The sequence below is a fragment of the Malaclemys terrapin genome, chromosome 22 (assembly GCF_027887155.1).
Source record: "Malaclemys terrapin pileata isolate rMalTer1 chromosome 22, rMalTer1.hap1, whole genome shotgun sequence".
Lineage (NCBI taxonomy): Eukaryota > Metazoa > Chordata > Testudines > Emydidae > Malaclemys > Malaclemys terrapin.
The window spans coordinates 337,884-355,597 of NC_071526.1; the positions used below are offsets into that span (position 1 = coordinate 337,884).

Genomic DNA, 17,714 nt, shown 5'->3' on the forward strand with positions numbered 1-17,714 from the left:
CGACGGGCCGGGTCCGGGCGGCGATGTCCTGGGGCTGAAAGTGCCACTGAGACCGGACCGGGCACCGCGGCTGAGCGCCCCGGGGCCCCCGAGCCGAGCCGCGCGGGGCGGGGCGCCCCTGGGTGTGCGGGGCCGGACCAACCTCCGCGGGGCGCGGGGCGCGGGCACCGCGCTCGGCCCCGCCCCCAGCCCCGCCCTGCTCCGCCCCCAGCCCAGCCCTGCTCCGACCCCGCCCCCAGCCCAGCCCTGCTCCGACCCCGCCCCGCCCCCAGCCCCGCTGCGCTCGGCCTCGACCCGCCCCCAGCCCCGACCCGCTCTGCCCCGCCCCCAGCCCCGACCCCGCCCCCAGCCCAGCCCCGCTCCGCTCGGCCCCGACCCGCCCCCAGCCCCGACCCGCTCTTCCCCGGGGGTTCGGCCTCTGCCTTGATCGCTCTGCCCCACCCCCCAGCCGCAACATGCCCCGCCCACTGCGACCTCCTTTCGCCTCCCTCGCGCCCCCGCCCCTGAAACTCCTCTACCTAGGCTGAGGCCGGAAGCGGAAGTGAGTGCGGCGCACAGGACGCCATTAGGAGAAGGTCAGAGGCGCCAGAAGGTGGGTGGGGTCGTTTCGTGCGGCTTCTGCCAGCCCCGGTGCATTGTGGGATTCCTCCTCCCCCCCAGTGAGTGTCTGCGGTTCTCAGTCACGTGTTGCCCTCGCGCCTCCACGCGCCACAAGGAGCCCGGCCCCGCCCCCGAGTCTGCGCCCGTGGGGCCCCTCAGCCCCCCCATCCCCTCCCCCACCCGCTCCCTAGTGCCCCGGCATCCCCCTCAGCCCCCATCCCCTCCCCCACCCGCTCCCTAGTGCCCTGACATCTCCCTCAGCTCCCCCCTCCCCCACCCGCTCCCTAGTGCCCTGACATCTCCCTCAGCTCCCCCCTCCCCCACCCGCTCCCTAGTGCCCCGACATCCCCCTCAGCCCCCATCCCCTCCCCCACCCGCTCCCTAGTGCCCCGGCATCCCCCTCAGCCCCCATCCCCTCCCCCACCCGCTCCCTAGTGCCCCGACATCCCCCTCAGCCCCCATCCCCTCCCCCACCCGCTCCCTAGTGCCCTGACATCTCCCTCAGCTCCCCCCTCCCCCACCCGCTCCCTAGTGCCCCATCCCCCTCAGCCCCCATCCCCTCCCCCACCCGCTCCCTAGTGCCCTGACATCTCCCTCAGCTCCCCCCTCCCCCACCCGCTCCCTAGTGCCCCGACATCCCCCTCAGCCCCCATCCCCTCCCCCACCCGCTTCCTAGTGCCCCGGCATCCCCCTCAGCCCCCATCCCCTCCCCCACCCGCTCCCTAGTGCCCCGGCATCCCCCTCAGCCCCCATCCCCTCCCCCACCTGCTCCCTAGTGCCCCGGCATCCCCCTCAGCTCCCCCCCCACCCGCTCCCTAGTGCCCCGGCATCCCCCTCAGCCCCCCATCCCCTCCCCCACCCGCTCCCTAGTGCCCCGACATCCCCCTAAGCTCCCCCCCTCCCCCACCCGCTCCCTAGTGCCCCGGCATCCCCCTCAGCCCCCCATCCCCTCCCCCATCCGCTCCCTAGTGCCCCGACATCCCCCTCAGCTCCCCCTCCCCTCCCCCACCCGCTCCCTAGTGCCCCGACATCCCCCTCAGCCCCCCATCCGCTCCCCCACCCGCTCCCTAGAGCCCCGACATCCCCCTCAGCCCTCGCATTCCCTTCCCACCTGTTCCCTAGAGCCCCAACATCCCCCTGAGCCCCCATCCCCTTCCCCACCCGCTCCCTAGTGCCCCATCTCCCTAGTGCCCCATCTCCCTCAGCTCCCCCCCACCCGCTCCCTGCTCCCTAGTGCCCCGACATCCCCCTCAGCTCCCCCCCTCCCCTACCCGCTCCCTAGTGCCCCGACATCCCCCTCAGCCCCATCCCCTCCCCCACCCACTCCCTAGTGCCCCGACATCCCCCTCAGCTCCCCCCCTCCCCCACCCGCTCCCTAGTGCCCCGACATCCCCCTCAGCCCCCATCCCCTCCCCCACCCGCTCCCTAGTGCCCCGACATCCCCCTCAGCTCCCCCCCCCACCCGCTCCCTAGTGCCCCGACATCCCCCTCAGCCCCCATCCCCTCCCCCACCCGCTCCCTAGTGCCCCGACATCCCCCTCAGCCCCCATCCCCTCCCCCACCCGCTCCCTAGTGCCCCGACATCCCCCTCAGCTCCCTAGTGCCCCGACATCCCCCTCAGCCCCCCTCCGCTCCCCCACCCGCTCCCTAGTGCCCCAACATCCCCCTCAGCCCTCGCATTCCCTTCCCACCTGTTCCCTAGAGCCCCAACATCCCCCTGAGCCCCCATCCCCTCCCCCACCCGCTCCCTAGTGCCCCGACATCTCCCTCAGCCCCCCAACTTGCCCCATCCCCCACCCGCTCCCTGGTGCCCCGACATCCTCTTCAGCCCCCATCCCCTCCCCCACCCGCTCCCTGCTCCCTAGAGCCCCAACATCCCCCTCAGCTCCCCCCCTCCACCCGCTCCCTGCTCCCTAGTGCCCGGACATCTCCCTCAGCCCCCCAACTTGCCCCACCCCCCCTGCCCCCGCCCCCCCATCCACCCCATGCCCCCAGCCCCGCCCTGTGCCCCATCCACCCCCTGCCCCCCCACCCGCTCACTAGAGCTGTGACATCCCCCTCACCCCCCAACCTGCCCCGTCCGGCCCTGCCCCCAGCCCCCCATCCACTCCCTGCGCCCATGGGGACCCCTCAGCCCCTGCATTCCCTCCCCACCTGTTCCCTGGAGACGCAACGTCCCCCTGAGCCCCCATCCCCTCCCCCACCTGCTCTGTAGAGCCCTGACATCCTCCTCAGCCCTCCAACCTGCCCCTTCCCCCCTGCCCCACCACCCCCATGCACCCCATCCACCCCCTTGCCCCCTCCCCCACCCGCTCCCTGCTCCGTAGAGCTGTGACATCCCCCTCAGCCCCCAACTACCCACTGCGCTCAGGCCCGCCCTGTGCCCCTGGGGACCCCTCAGCGCCCCCATCCCCTCCCCCACCCGCTCCCTGTTCTGTAGGGCCCTGACATTCTCTTCAGCCCCCCAACCTGCCCCGTCCCTGGGCCTCCCCAGCCCCCCCTCTACCCCCAGCCCTGCCCTGCGCCCATGGGGACCCCTCAGTCCTGCTCCCCAAACTCCCCCTAGTTCACCCTCAGCCCCCCGTCATCCCCCAGTGCTCCCCTCCCCCACCTTGTCCTCTCTCCTTGGCCTTTCCCTTTGCCCTGCCGATGTGCTGCCTCCCCCAGCGTTCTCCTCCCACCCCGCCCCAATCGACTCCAGCCCATTTCTCCAGTGCTGGGCCCCACGTCCCTGTCACCCCATTGCCTTCTCCATCCCCAGTGTGCGAGTCCCTTATCTCCACTCTCTGCTACCCCCCAACCTGACGGATTCCCCTTTTCAGCCCCCGTGGGGCCCTCCAACCTGCCCCACCCGTCCTCTCTGGGCTCTCTAAATACCCCAGTCCCACAGTGCACTTGGTAACCCTACTCTCCTATACCCCTAATCCCCCTAGTCCCTTACCTTGGGTCCTCCTGGACACCCCAACCCCACTGTCCCGCCCCCACATATATCCCAGTCCTTCATTCACACGCTGAGCCAGTCCCTCGGGGCCCCCACTGCCCACCAAACTTCTCCATCCATGAGGCCCGGGAAGGGGGGGCAAGCTCCCAATTTGGCTGGGCTTGGTGTGTATGTGTGTGCTGGGCTCACAAAGGCGTTTTGCTCCTTTGGGGTGGGGTGTGGTTTTTGGCACAAGGTGACATGGTTTGGTAGCCCTGTGGATGCCATGTGGTGTCTGGAATGGGGCATGTGTGTTCCCATGATGCCCCTTCCCCTCTGCCTGCAGAGCTGAGGACAGACAGGTCTGAGGAGCAGAGCAGGAGTTCTGGGAAGGAGAAGAGCAATATGAAGATGGAGTCTAAGATGACATCAGGTGACTTCTGTGGAGGGAGACATGCTGGACAGTGCCAAGGACTGGGGAGACAACCAGGTGTGAGCCCAGGGCGCAGAGAGAGCTGGGGGAGGGTCTCTGTGTCTGTAACACTTCCCAGTCCTCTCTCACAGATGGAGTCCAAGAGGGAGAGGACGAGAGCCCCAGTACTAAAGAAAAATAAGGTGCATCCTAGCTGGGCCTGGGGCTCTGTGGGGTTAAGACCAGTGGAAGGGACAAGAGTCTCCTGTGCAGAGTGACTATGTTGGGTGCAGGTGCAGTGGGGTGCTTTCTAATTGTAGCTCTGACAACATCATGGGAAGGGGGTTCAGGGTAGAGCCCTGGGGTGTGGGAGATGCGAGAAGGAGAGCCTGGCCATCACGGCAGATTGTGATGATAACTTTTGTTTTTCCTTCTTGTGTTGTGTTTGGCACCAAGGGAAAAGAAGTGTGTGGTGGGGGTGGGGGACAGAGTCCGTCTCGGTGGTGAGATGGAAAGCGAGCGAGAGCGCAAGCGTTGTTGATGCCAGGCAAGACCTGTCCAGCTGGGAGCGGAGCAGCTGTCACTGTCTGTGAGATCAGTGTCTGTTTTTTTTTTTTTTTTAATGGAGATATCCCATCTCCTAGAACTGGAAGGGACCTTGAAAGGTCATCGAGTCCAGCCCCCTGCCTTCACTAGCAGGACCAAGTACTGATTTTGCCCCAGATCCCCAAGTGGCCCCCTCAAGGATTGAACTCACAACCCTGGGTTTAGCAGGCCAATGCTCAAACCACTGAGCTATCCCTCCCCCCCCAAGAGGTGAGGGCTCTGGTCACAGCCCCCCTGGCTCCAGGCAGGGACTTCCCGTTAGCTGGGTGTGGGTTTGTTTAAAAAAAGAACAAAAAAACAAGAAAAAGGGTTTTCTGACTAGCTGTGGATTCAAGGGAGTTGATGTTGCCATTTGCGGGGGCTGTTCATCTCTCTGGCCAGCAGTGGTTTTGCTCCCTAGCAGTAGTTGGGTTCATGAGGGTGACTCCTTATTCTGAGTTTTGTTCCTTCCTCCTAGGTTTCTCTCTCTCTCTCTCTTCTCTGTGTTGGCCAACTGACACTCCAACACTCTCTCTCTCCTTTCATGAGCACCTGTCATGTTCAGTTTCCTGCATCCTCTTCCTCTGCGCCTCCCCTCACCCCCAGTCTCCTATGGACTAGTCTGGGTCTATCTGCCTATCAGGGTTGGAAGAGCCCTCAGGAGGTATCTAGTTCAACTCCCTACCTAAATCAGGACCAATCCCCAACTAAATCATCCCAGCCAGGGCTTTGTCAACCCTGACCTTAAAAACCTCTAAGGAAGGAGATTGCACCATCTCCCTAGGTAACCCATTCCAGTGCTTCACCACGCTCCTAATGAAAAAGTTTTTCCTAATATCCAACCTAAACCTTCCCCACTGCAACTTGAGACCATTGCTCCTTGTTCTGTCATCTGCTACCACTGAGAACAGTCTAGATCCATCCTCTTTGCAACCCCCTTTCAGGTAGTTGAAAACAGCTATCAAATCCCCCCTCATTCTTCTCTTCTGCAGACTAAACAATCCCAGTTCCCTCAGCCTCTCCTCATAAGTCATGTGCTCCAGCCCCCTATTCATTTTTGTTGCTCTCCACTGGACTCTTTCCAGTTTTTCCACATCCTTCTTGTAGTGTAGGGCCCAAAACTGGACACAGTACTCCAGATGAGGCCTCACCAATGTCGAATAGAGGAGAATGATCATGTCCCTCTATCTGCTGGCAATGCCCCTACTTATACAGCCCAAAATGCCGTTAGCCTTCTTGGCAACAAGAGCACACTGTTGACTCATATCCAGCTTCTTGTCCACTGTGACCCCTAGGTCCTTTTCTGCAGAACTGCTACCTAGCCATTCGGTCCCTAGTCTGTAGCAGTGCATGGATTCTTCCGTCCTAAGTGCAGGACTCTGCACTTGTCCTTGTTGAACCTCATCAGATTTCTTTTGGCCTAATCCTCTAACTTGTCTAGGTCCCTCTGTATCCTATCCCTACCCTCCAGCGTATCTACCACTCCTCCCAGTTTAGTGTCATGCGCAAACTTGCTGAGGGTGCAGCCCACGCCATCCTCCAGATCATGAATGAAGACATTGAAGAAAACCGGCCCCAGGACCGTCGCTTGAGGCATGGTCTCTGCCATACTGGGAAGGATGCGTACTGCCTGCCAGGCTAAGGGGGTTGCTCTTCCCACTCCTATCTTTCTAGAGAGCCTTCCTAGCTGTAATTGGGTCACAGCGTGAGTGGCCAGTCATGTCTTTGGGGCTGTGGGATCTGAGACTGAGAGGGGTGGGCTCACGCTCATGGCTTTGGGCACAGGAGAAGTGGGGCTGGGATTAGAGATGCCTAGAACCCCCCTTATCATCTCCTAGCTCCATTACTGCATCACCCAAAAGCCTTGCTCAGAGTCCATGCCTAGTACCGGGTTTCCGATGGTGCCCTGGCCCTAGGGTGACCAGACGTCCCGATTTTATTGGGACTGTCCCAATATTTCCTTGTTTGTCCCGCGTCCCGACCGACGTGTGGTTGGGACACTGGACAAACAAGGAAATGCGCCGGAGCCTGGAGCCCGGAAGTGCTCGCGCCCCCCCCCCCCCCCCCCACGCCCCGACTCCACCCCCTCCTCCCCCGATTGGCTCCCTCCCCGAATCCCCGCCTCTTCCCCAGGCTCACCATTCCTCCCCCCTCCGCAAGCGCTGGAGGGAGGCCCGGGAGACTCAGGGGAAGCGCGGGACCAGGGTGAGTAAGAGTCCGGCCTGGCCCCGAACAGGCAGGACTCAGTTGGGTGGTAAGGAGAGGAGGGGGGCGGCCCGCGGGGCCAGGCGGCGGCTGTTCTCCCCCCCGGGCAGCGGGACACGGGAGCAGCTGCTGCTGCAGCTCCCACTGCCACGGGGGAGGAAGCGGCCATGGCGCTCGGTGGCTGCGGCGCCCCCGAACCCCCCGAGCCGGGGCCTGCTGCGGGGACCCAGCAGCGCACATGCTGGGCCCAGCCCCTGGCCAGTCGCGTCTGGGCTGCTGCCCAGCTGGTGCTATCCCGCGGAGGCATCGGCAGCCCAGCCCCGTTCGTTCCCCTGCGGGACCCGAGCGGGACGGGGGGGCTGGGGCCTGCTGCCCCCCGCTCCGGGGCCGCCGCGGGATAGCACCAGCTGGGCAGCAGCCCAGACGCGACTGGCCAGGGGCTGGGCGCAGCGTGCGCGCTGCTGGGTTCCCGCAGCAGGCCCGGGCTCGGGGGCGCCAGAGCCGCAGCCGCCAAGTGCCATGGCCGCTTCCTCCCCCGCGGCAGTGGGAGCTGCAGCAGCGGCTGCTCCCGAGTCCCGCTGCCCGGGGGTGAGAACAGCCGCCGCCTGGCCCCGCGGGCCGCCCCCCTCCTCTCCTTACCACCCAACTGAGTCCTGCCTGCTCGGGACCAGGCCGGACTCTTACCCTGGCCCCGCGCTTCCCCTGAGTCTCCCGGGTCTCCCTCCAGCACTTGCGGAGGAAGGGTTGTTTGTTTGTTTGTTTGTTTGTTTTTTGCCCCACGTCCCGATATTTGACTTGGGTGATCTGGTCACCCTACCTGGCCCTGCCCTCTCCACTTGTGATGCACCCTGAGGCCCCCCTGCCCACTGGCTCCTCCCGTCCCCCGTCCCCTGCTCGCTCCTCTCAGCTGGCCAGGCCCAGGGCTTCTCTCCGCCCCCTGCCCCCCCTCCCCCTCCCACTGCCACTGCTCGCTCCTGTCCGCCGCGGGTGGTGAACGCTATAAGGGTGAGGCTCTCTTCTCAGGCACTAGCTCTCCTAGTTCAGGACATGGGGCTCCTTCCTCTGCCCAGTCTCTCCGAACGACCTGTGTCTTGTGGACATGAGCCTGCTCCTGTCGCCAGGTGGCTGACAAAGGAGTCTCCTGCCTGGGGAGGCTCTGGCATTGTGATGCAGGCACAGTGCAGCAGGCAGTTAACACTAGGGCAGTAGTTCTTCCTTCCCAGAAACAGGAAGTACGTGCTTGCAAAAGGGGACAGCCCCCCCAGTGCAGCGCAAGGTCGGTGTATCTCAGCAGGGAGCAGCAGGAACTCCTAACCCTACATGGGCTGGGATTGATACCTGGCTGGCCTGGGCCCCTAGAGGTGTGAGAGCCACGTGAAGATTTGTTTGTGGCTTTTCCCCTTCAGGGGGCCTAAGGAGCTCTTTCTCCCAGAGCTGCATGGGAGGAAGTGAAGGCTCAGCCCTGAGCTGGAGACTGGCAGCGATATTCTGTTCAGGGCTGGGTGGGAGAAGCAGGGCTGGCTTTAGGCCGATTCAGCCGATTCGGCTGAATTGGGCCCCGCGCCGCAGCTCTCCACCCTGCCCCCAGCTCACTTCCCCCTCCTCCCCTCCCCTGAACGCTCCGCCCCCTGCTCCTCCCCCGCCCCTGCTTCTGAAAAGAAGCAGGGGCGGGCAGGCAGCACCAGATAAGCTGGGGTGGTGGGGGGTGTGAGAAGGGCTCCGGGGAGGCGCGGCGCGGCCCAGTCCAGCCCCGGCCGAGCACCTCCGGCCCCAGCAGCTCCGGCCCCGGGGCGCCGGTCCGTCCGGCTCGGCTCCGGCCCAGGCCCCGCGGCCCGGTTCGGGCCCAGCCCGTGTCCGACCCCCCAGCTCGGCTCCGTCCCGGCCCCCGCAGCTCGGCTCGGCTCCGGCCCGGCCTGGCTCTGCTCAACTCCAGCCCGGCCCTGGCTGAGCGGCTCGGGCCCAGCCCCCGCGGCTCGGCTCCGGGTCCCGCTCGAGCCCGGCCCCGGCTGAGCGGCTCCGGGTCCGGCCCGGCCCCCGCGGGTCCGGCCCGGCCCCCGCGGCTCGGCTCCGGGTCTGGCCCGGCTCGGGCCCGGCCCCCCAGTTCGGCTCCAGCCCGGCCCTGGCTGAACGGCTCCGGGCCAGACCCAAGCCCCACGACCCTGGCTGGAGCTCCGGCCGGAGCGGGGCCCGATTCCTGGGGGTGGGGCTTGCGGCAAGCCACGCCCCCAGGAATTGGGCCCCGCTCTTGCTAAAGCTGGCCCTGGGGGGAAGCTCCCCGCAGTGAGGCTTAAAGGCTCTCTGCTGCAATCGGGCCTGTGAGATATTAGTCTTGCAGTATTTGTTCAGTGCTGATGGATTGGCTGTAGGAGCTGTGTCTGGGGAGTCCCCACAGAACTGCCCGGTGGAAAGAGGGGGCTGTTCAGTTCTGCTGACTTTGCAGCTGGACGCAGCCTTTTGGGTCCTAGTGCCGGTGGTGTTCCCCGTCTGTGTGCTGGGAGGGGCCATCCTGTTCTCTGTACAGCAGGGAGTACATGTGCTGGGGCGGGGGGGGGGGGGGGAGACTGGGGGAAATAAGCAGTAGGGAAGGAAGGGGGTGGGATGGGGAGGAGATGGGCAGTGGGGAAGGGGCATGGGATGGGGAAGAGAAGGGGATGAGGGATGCGGGGACAGGGGAGAACCGGGAGCCCAGCATGCAGCATCCCCTTGGCAGCAGCTGAGGCTCGCCCATTAAGCAGCCCCATCGAACCCTCCCCCTGACTAGCCCCACCTGCCCTGCATCTGTACCACCCACCCACAGAGCCCCACCCAGCTTCACTTGGACCCCCACCCCAATGAGCCCCACCTCCCCTGCACCCGCCCTCCCACTGAGCTCCCCACACCTAGACACCCCTGCTGATCCCCAAGCACCTTCACCTGGGCCCCTCTACAGAGTCCCACTGCCCCATCAACCCCCAACGAGCCCCTGTGTATCCAGATCCCCCACCGAGCCACCTGCACCCCGACTGCTCCACTCAGAACCCTGTTAGCCCCACCTGGATCCCCCCACACTGAGCCCCTCCACACTTGGATCCTGCCGGGCTGAGCCTGCCTCCCACACCTGGTGCACCTGGCGCAGAGGGGCAGTGCCCAAAGGTGTTTCTGGGGCAGGCCCATCCCTTACAATGTGTCAGGGTCGGGTGCAGCCTCACTGTCGAGTCCCTGTCCTGGGAAGGGAGGTGGGAGGCTGCAGGGTGATCTCCCACCTCCAGGCAGCCAGTGGCCTGGGCTCCCCCTGCCAGGCTGCAGCTTCCACGTTTATTTATTGACAAATAACATTTGCAGAATTTTAAAATAGTGCACAGAATTTTTAATGTTTTGGTGCTGAATTCCCTCAGGAATATGGAGTGCTGGGGAGTTGGGGGGGGGGGGGGCTGTGAGAGAGGCACTAGGCAGTGGGGGGTGCTGGTTATAGGGCTCTGTGGGCCAGAGGGGCACTGGGCATGGGAGTTGCCAGGCATAAGGGGGAGGGGGGAATGGGCAGGGGGTAGTATGGCAGAGCACACTGACAGCTGACAGCGCACTGGCGTGGCCACATTTGCGGCACTTGCAGCAGCATTGGGAGTGGTGCATTATGGGCAGCTATCCCAGCATTCAAGTGACTGCAACGTGCTTTTCAAATGCGAGGGGTGGGGTGGAGTGTGACAGGGAATGTGTTGTGTGTATGTGGGGGGAGAGAGAATGGGGTTTTGGGGGGCTGAGCACGTCAGCATGCTGTCTTGTAAGTTCAGACAGCAGCAGACCCCCCCCTCTCCCCTGCGTCTCTCTCTCACACAGCATTGCACAGTAACGGCTTGCATGCCGGCTGTCAGAAATGGGGCTTTGAAAGGGCATTTCCGCATTCCTACAGGAATTCAAAACAGTGACAAGAGTGGCCACTTGACTTAAGGGGATTATGGGACGCTCCGGAGGCCGATCAGAGCGCAGTAATGCAACACCTCGTTCACACTGATGCCCGGGCGTTGTAGCCAAGGCGCAGCAAACGTTATTCCTCTCACCGAGGTGGAGAACCAGGCGCGCTGTAGCCACGGAGTCAGAGCGCTCTACGTGCCATGCCAGTGTGGACAGGGAGTGAGCTAGTGCGCCCAGGCTCCTTTATTGCGCTGTAACTCGCAAGTGTAGCCAAGCCCTGAGTGAGCAGTCTGTGCGTCAGGGTCCGCACTTGTGAACACACCTAGCCAGCAAAGGAATTCCTGTAAGCAGGAAGTTTCCGTTTTCAACCTTCTAGGCAAAAGGTGTGTGTGTGTGGGGGGGGAAGAACCCAATCCTGCTAAAGGGAAGAATGAGTGTCCAGCCTTGAAATTGGTAGCAGCTGAGAATCTAAAAGCTAGTGTCTGTGTTGATGCAAATTACCTGGCTGGCAGGGAGAAAAAAGACTTGCTAATAGCTATTAGCACAGAGAGCCCACCCAATCAGCCAGTGAATTCTGTTAAGCAAGAAAAATCAGGGTTTGATCCTTCAGGACAAGGAGGAAAAAGAGAACTTGATTTTGCAAAGGAAAGCCACAGGTTAACCCTAAAATGCCAAAAACCCAATGGTTTTGGGCCAAAGGTGTGGCATGACAAAAATGATTGTAAATGGACATTTGCAATGGATTTGTTGTTATTGCTAATGGTAATTTTTGTAACTAATGTCTTGCTATTAGCAAGAACTGAAAAATGTACAATGTGCCTAATCTTTTGGAAAATCCCTTGAACATGTTAAGAGTAATACATAAGAACATACTTTATGTTCAAAGACCTTGTTATCCTAATGTTTCACAGTTAATGCCTGTAAACAGCATTGGAACTTTTCACAGGGGAAAAGACATTCCAGATCTGATGTGCTGTATGAAAAGGGAAACTAAGGCACACTACCATATTGCTTTCACGGCTAAATGCCAAGATTCCTATACTACGAACAACATTAATATCTACATTGGCTTGATGTTAATTGGGTTCCAAACATTTGCCAGAGCTTTTATGAATAAAGTAGCTATGTTCTTTAGCTCTTGGCAAGATCACATGAGACATACAGGAACCATGCTGCAAGAACAGATCCAATCCACTATTGTTCTAACCAAGTTTTACCTTGAGTTTGTAAAGAGATTCAATCATGTTATTGAACATGACTTTGATAAACCATTTCTGTTATACACTGGTACGGCTTCTAACCCAAGACTAGCTGTAGTGAGACAGAACCCAGGATGGGGAGCTCTTGGGATGCAGTCAGGGATGTTTGTCATCCCTTCCTGCATCAATTTTGCATTTGGGGTGTGACGTTCTTGACATAATCTGTAACTGTATAGATCACTGTTGCAACCACTGTTATATATCTGCAGCAAATATTGTATAAAGGTTGTCGTGTAAGGGGTCTATGGAGAGGTTATGGTTTGTTGGTTATGATTATGCTGTCTATATGTGTGTTTCATTTTTGTAGTTGAAGTTATGAATATTGGCTTTATATTGTCTGTATTTCAAACTTATGCTATGCTTCTGGGAGACACCCCAGACAAGTTGGTGTCAGCTCTGCCTAGCCTGCTTGATGGCCCATTAAGGACCATCAGCTATACAATGGACCCATTGAGAGAAGGCAAATATGCTTTGTGACTCAGCAAAGTATGCAGGGACTTGCCCATGTGACTCCAAACTCCATTTTGCTGTAATTTTCCACAGTAAGAACAAAGAGGTGTCCTTGCACCTGGAAGAGACTATAAAAGGCAGATGCCTCATCTCCATCTTGTCTTCAATCCTGCTTCTTACCCGTGGAGGGACTTTGCTACAAATGGAAGCTCTACACAAAGGACTGATGACCCATCCCAGCTGGGGATGTTCCAGAGACTTGATTTGAACCTGCAGTTTATTCCATCATTGCTACAAGCCTGAACCAAGAACTTTCCCATTACTGTGTGTGTAATTGATTCCATTTAACCAATTCTAGCTCTCATCTATATCTTTTTCCTTTTATGAATAAACCTTTAGATTTTAGATTCTAAAGGATTGGCAACAGCGTGATTTGTGGGTAAGCTCTGATTTGGACCTTGAGCTGGGTCTGGGGCTTGGTCCTTTGGGATTGGGAGAACTTTTTTCTTTTATTGGGGTTGTCAAGGCTGGATCCCCACTTTGAACTTTAGGGTACAAATGTAGGGGCCTGCATGAAAACTTTTAAGCTTAACTACCAGCTTAGCTCTGGTTCCGCTGCCACCATTTTAATTTTTCCCTTTCTGAGAAGCCTTGAAAAACCTTCACCAATTCCCTGGTGAACACAGATCCAATCCCCTTGGATCTAAAACAAGGAGAAATTAACCATTCCCCTCCTTCCTCCCACCAACTCCTGGTGAATTAAGATCCAAACCCCTTGGATCTTAAAACAAGGAAAAATCAATCAGGTTCTTAAAAAGAAGGTTTTTAATTAAAGAAAAAGGTAAAAATTATCTTTGTAAAATTAGTATGGAAATTAACCTTACAGGGTAATCAAACTTAAAGAGCTCAGAGGACTCCCCTCTAGTCTCAGGTTCAAAGTACAGCAAACAAAGATAAACACACTGGTAAAAGGTACATTTACAAGTTGAGAAAAACAAAGGAAAACTAACACGCCTTGCCTGGCTATTTACTTACAAGTTTGAAATAGGAGAGACTTGTTTAGAAAGATGTGGAGAACCTGGATTGATGTCTGGTCCCTCTCAGTCCCGAGAACGAACACACTCCCAAACAAAGAACACAAACAAAAGCCTTCCTCCCCCCCCCCCCCAAGATTTGAAAGTATCTTGTCCCCTTATTGGTCCTTTAGGTCAGATGCCAGCCAGGTTACCTGAGCTTCTTAACCCTTTACAGGGAAAAGGATTTTGGAGTCTCTGGCCAGGAGGGGTTTTATAGTACTGTACACAGGACAGCTATTACCCTTCCCTTTATAGTTATGACAAACCCTTACAGGGTAAAGAGGGATTTTATGCTACCCTTCGCTGTATGTTTATGACAGGCACATACAACTGATCTGAAGTGTCACGCAGTGCTAGGTTTTGGGTAGCATGCATTCTCACAATGGCAATGAGCTTTTTCAGAACATTTTGCCAGTAAAGAGATTTTGATGCAATCTTCTTTTGATGCTGATCATCTATGGTGGCCTTTAACCTTAGTCTCGTCTCAAGCTCTTTCCACCTATGGAATGCTCTCTGGTGATTTGCTGCCTTCTCATGGCATGCTAGATTTCTAACCAGATTTTTCCAGTCCTTTATTCCTGTAGAACCCAATGTGGCTGGAACATTAGATTGAAAGAGTTTGCAACAAAAACAGTATGCAGCATACTGGGTTTTTGAGTACATAAGCCATGGCCTCTCCACTTTGTTACCATTGGGGATTTCACGCCAGTAATGTGTTGGATGGAAACTTCTATTTTCATTGCCTTTGGGGAACATGAAGTTTTTTACTTGCTGTGGCCCATGCAGTACAAGGAAGTCCCTCAGGCTACGGCTCAAGTGAGTCCACGGTCCTGGATCATCTAGACTTAAGGAACTAAACTCAGCAGCGGCTGTTTCTTGCACCTCCACCACACTCTTCTCTGATCTACACTTTTCTTCAGGAATGTGCATGGTTACATCCATTTGAGATGGAGATATGGATGCTGCAGTAGCTGCCAGGTCACCTGCACTCTGACTAACTGGAAGATCAGGCATCTCCTCACCACTCACATCCTCACTGGGGCCGGAAGGCTCACCAAGAACATTTGTGTCTATGTATCTCAGGAGAGCTCCTTCTTGCTTAGATAGAAAAGCTTCCTTTGCTTTCTTTCTTTTTCTGAAGGCTGCCCCAGAGGGGTGTTTTCTTCTTTCACTCATGACTGCTGTTCTGTGCCAGCTAGAGTGGCTCTCAACACTCAGTTGAAGGGGACAAATAAGCAGGCTGGTAGCAGAGTCTAAGTGAGGGAAGATATCAGCGTCTTAAGGGCCTAACTGGCTCCTACTATTTCAGTTGACTGCCTGTTCTCCTCAAGGGGGTTCAGGGAAGCAGCAGGAAACAAGAAGCTCCCTGAGAAGCTGATGTGTATCAGTCCAGGCTCCTGGGGGTGCTAGGTACATACGAGGCTCCTCCTCCTCACTCTCCGTGCAGCTCCTGCTGCTTTCTGTTATTCCCTCTCACCTTTTCTCCTGCCTGCCTCTTATGTCTCTTGTGCCCTCCTTCCTCCAGCACAGCACTTCACCATCTCTGTGCATCTAGAGCAGAGAGAATACATCTGCACCAGCAGCAGACACAATTTTCTACACTCTGGGTCCTAGTGGCGCCCCCTGCCTCCCCCACAGAGTCTGGCATCTGAGACAGCAGCCGCAGTTCGCCTCATTGTAAGGCCAACCCTGTCTTTAATCTCTCCTCATATGGGATCCGTTCCAAATCCCTGATCATTTCAGTTGCCATTCTCTGAACCTTTTCTAATGCCAGTATATCTTTTTTGAGATGAGGAGACCACATCTGTATGCAGTATTCAAGATATGGGCGTACCATGGTGTTATATAAGGGCAATAACATTCTCTGTCTTATTCTCTATCCCCTTTTTAATGATTCCTAACATCCTGTTTGCTTTTCTGACTGCCGCTGCACACTGCGTGGACATCTTCAGAGAACTATCTGTGATGACTCCAAGATCTTTTTCCTGATTAGTTGTAGCTAAATTAGCCCCCGTCATATTGTATGTATAGTTGGGGTTATTTCTTCCAGTGTGCATTACTTTAGATTTATCCACATTAAATTTCATTTGCCATTTTGTTGCTCAATCACTTAGGGTATGTCTACACTACGAGAGTAGTTCGATTTTACTTAAATCGAATTTTAGGAATCGATATTGCAAAGTCGAATGTGTGTGTCTACACTAAGGACAGTAATTCGACTTTGTGAGTCCACACTAATGGGGAAAGCGTCGACATTGGAAGCGATGCACTGTGGACAGCTATCCCACAGTTCCCGCAGTCCCCGCTGCCCATTGGAATTCTGGGTCGAGCCGCCAATGCCTTCTGGGTAAAAAAATGTGTCGAGGGTGCTTTTGGGTAACTGTCGTCATCCGTCCATCACTCCCGCCCTCCCTCCCTGAAAGCGCCGGTGGGAAATCAGTTCGCGCACTTTTCTAGTCAGTGACAGCGCGGACGCCACAGCACTGCGAGCATGGAGCCCGCTGCGACCATCGCTGCAGTTGTGGCCGTTGTCAATGCCTCGCAGCTTATCATCCACCTTTCCCAGAGGCAGATGCAGATAAATCAGGCGAGGAGGCTACGGCACCGCGGTGAGGGCCTGAAGTCTGAGAGTAGCACAGACCTGTCAGAAAGCACGGGACCCAGCGCTGAGGACAGCACGGGGTCATGTGGATGTTGTGGAACAGCGATTCTGGGCCCGGGAAACAAACACGGACTGGTGGGACCGCATAGTGCTGCAGGTCTGGGATGAATCCCAGTGGCTGCGAAACTTTCACATGCGGAAGGGGACTTTCCTTGAACTTTGTGAGTTGCTGTCCCCTGCCCTGAAGCGCAATGACACCCGGATGCGAGCAGCCCTGACTGTCCAGAAGCGAGTGGCCATAGCCCTCTGGAAGCTTGCAACGCCAGACAGCTACTGGTCAGTCGCGAACCACTTTGGCGTGGGCAAATCTACCGTGGGGGTTGTTGTGATGCAAGTAGCCAAGGCAATTGTTGATGTACTGCTGTCAAAGGTAGTGACCCTGGGAAACGTGGAGGCTACTTTTCAATGGTGCTGCAAGCATAGGGGCCGTTTTACAAACATCAAAGTCGGATGGCCGGGCAAAGTTCATGACGCTCACGTTTTCAGGAACTCTGGTCTGTTTAGACGGCTGCAGGAAGGTATTTACTTCACGGACCACAAAATAACTCTTGGGGATGTGGAGATGTCTATAGTCATCCTCGGGGACCCAGCCTACCCGCTAATGCCCTGGCTCATGAAGCCCTATACTGGTGCCCTGGACACTGAAAAAGAACTCTTCAACTACCGGCTGAGCAAGTGCAGAATGGTGGTGGAGTGTGCTTTTGGCCGTCTCAAGGGGAGATGGAGAAGCTTATTGACTCGCTGTGATCTCAGCTAAACTAATATCCCCATTGTTATAGCAGCTTGCTGTGTGCTCCACAATCTCTGTGAGAGCAAGGGGGAGACCTTTATGGCGGGGTGGGAGGTTGAGGCAAATAGCCTGGCTTCTGATTACGCCCAGCCAGACAGCCGGGTGATTAGAAGAGCCCAGCGGGATGCGCTGTGCATCCGGGAGGCTTTGAAAGCTAGGTTCCTGACTGAGCAGGGTAACCTGTGACTTTTAAGTTTGTGTACAGAGAAGCTGAACCTGCCCCTGTTTCTTTACCCAGTTAATGTTGACTATCCTCTCCAGTTACATACCCCCTTCACCCCCTTCCAACACACGTTTAGAAATAAAATCACTTCTACTTTGTTAATGAACACCGTTTTCTTTATTACTGTTTTCGCGGGAATGTTTTAAACCTGGGACGCAGACTGTGGTGGGGAGCGGGTGTAGTGTAGTGACGCAAATGACGCTTCTAAACTCCAGGAATGACAGGCTCCGCAGTGGTGGACTGGTTGTTTCAACGGAGCCTGTCACCCCTCCTGATCGGGACTGTGTGTACGTGGGGGCTATGAGACTTTGTGGCAGGGGGAGGACGGTTACAGATCCCCTGCTGTGTGGCTCTGTGATCCAGGATAAGGACCGCTGCATAAGATCTGTAACTGCCCTCCCCCGCCACAAAGTCACAGAGCAAGCCACCCCCCACCACAGACCATGAAAACCACCTCCCAGACTGACCAGGGTAACTAGTGACTGCACTGTGTATGTGCCCTGTTGCTGGACCTGCCGCCTATGTACCCTGCTAAAGGTGACTGTCCTGTCCAATTACCAACCCCCTTCCCCCCTTCAGACAGACTGTCCTCCAAAAGAACATGATGGAAACAGTAATTAACAGAAACGTATTTTTTATTAGCA

The 17,714-nt window shown here is 57.4% G+C and overlaps 1 long non-coding RNA gene across 2 annotated transcripts; it reads left to right on the plus strand.

Moving 5' to 3' along the window:
- Positions 1-367: 367 nt before the first annotated feature.
- Positions 368-12,727, plus strand: LOC128827785 (uncharacterized). Of its 2 annotated transcripts, none has more exons than XR_008443102.1 (3): positions 368-592; positions 3,867-4,010; positions 12,413-12,727. It is a non-coding gene; the product is annotated as an uncharacterized LOC128827785 (long non-coding RNA). The 2 variants fall into 2 exon arrangements; XR_008443103.1 differs by having other exon boundaries at positions 576-659.
- Positions 12,728-17,714: the final 4,987 nt, after the last annotated feature.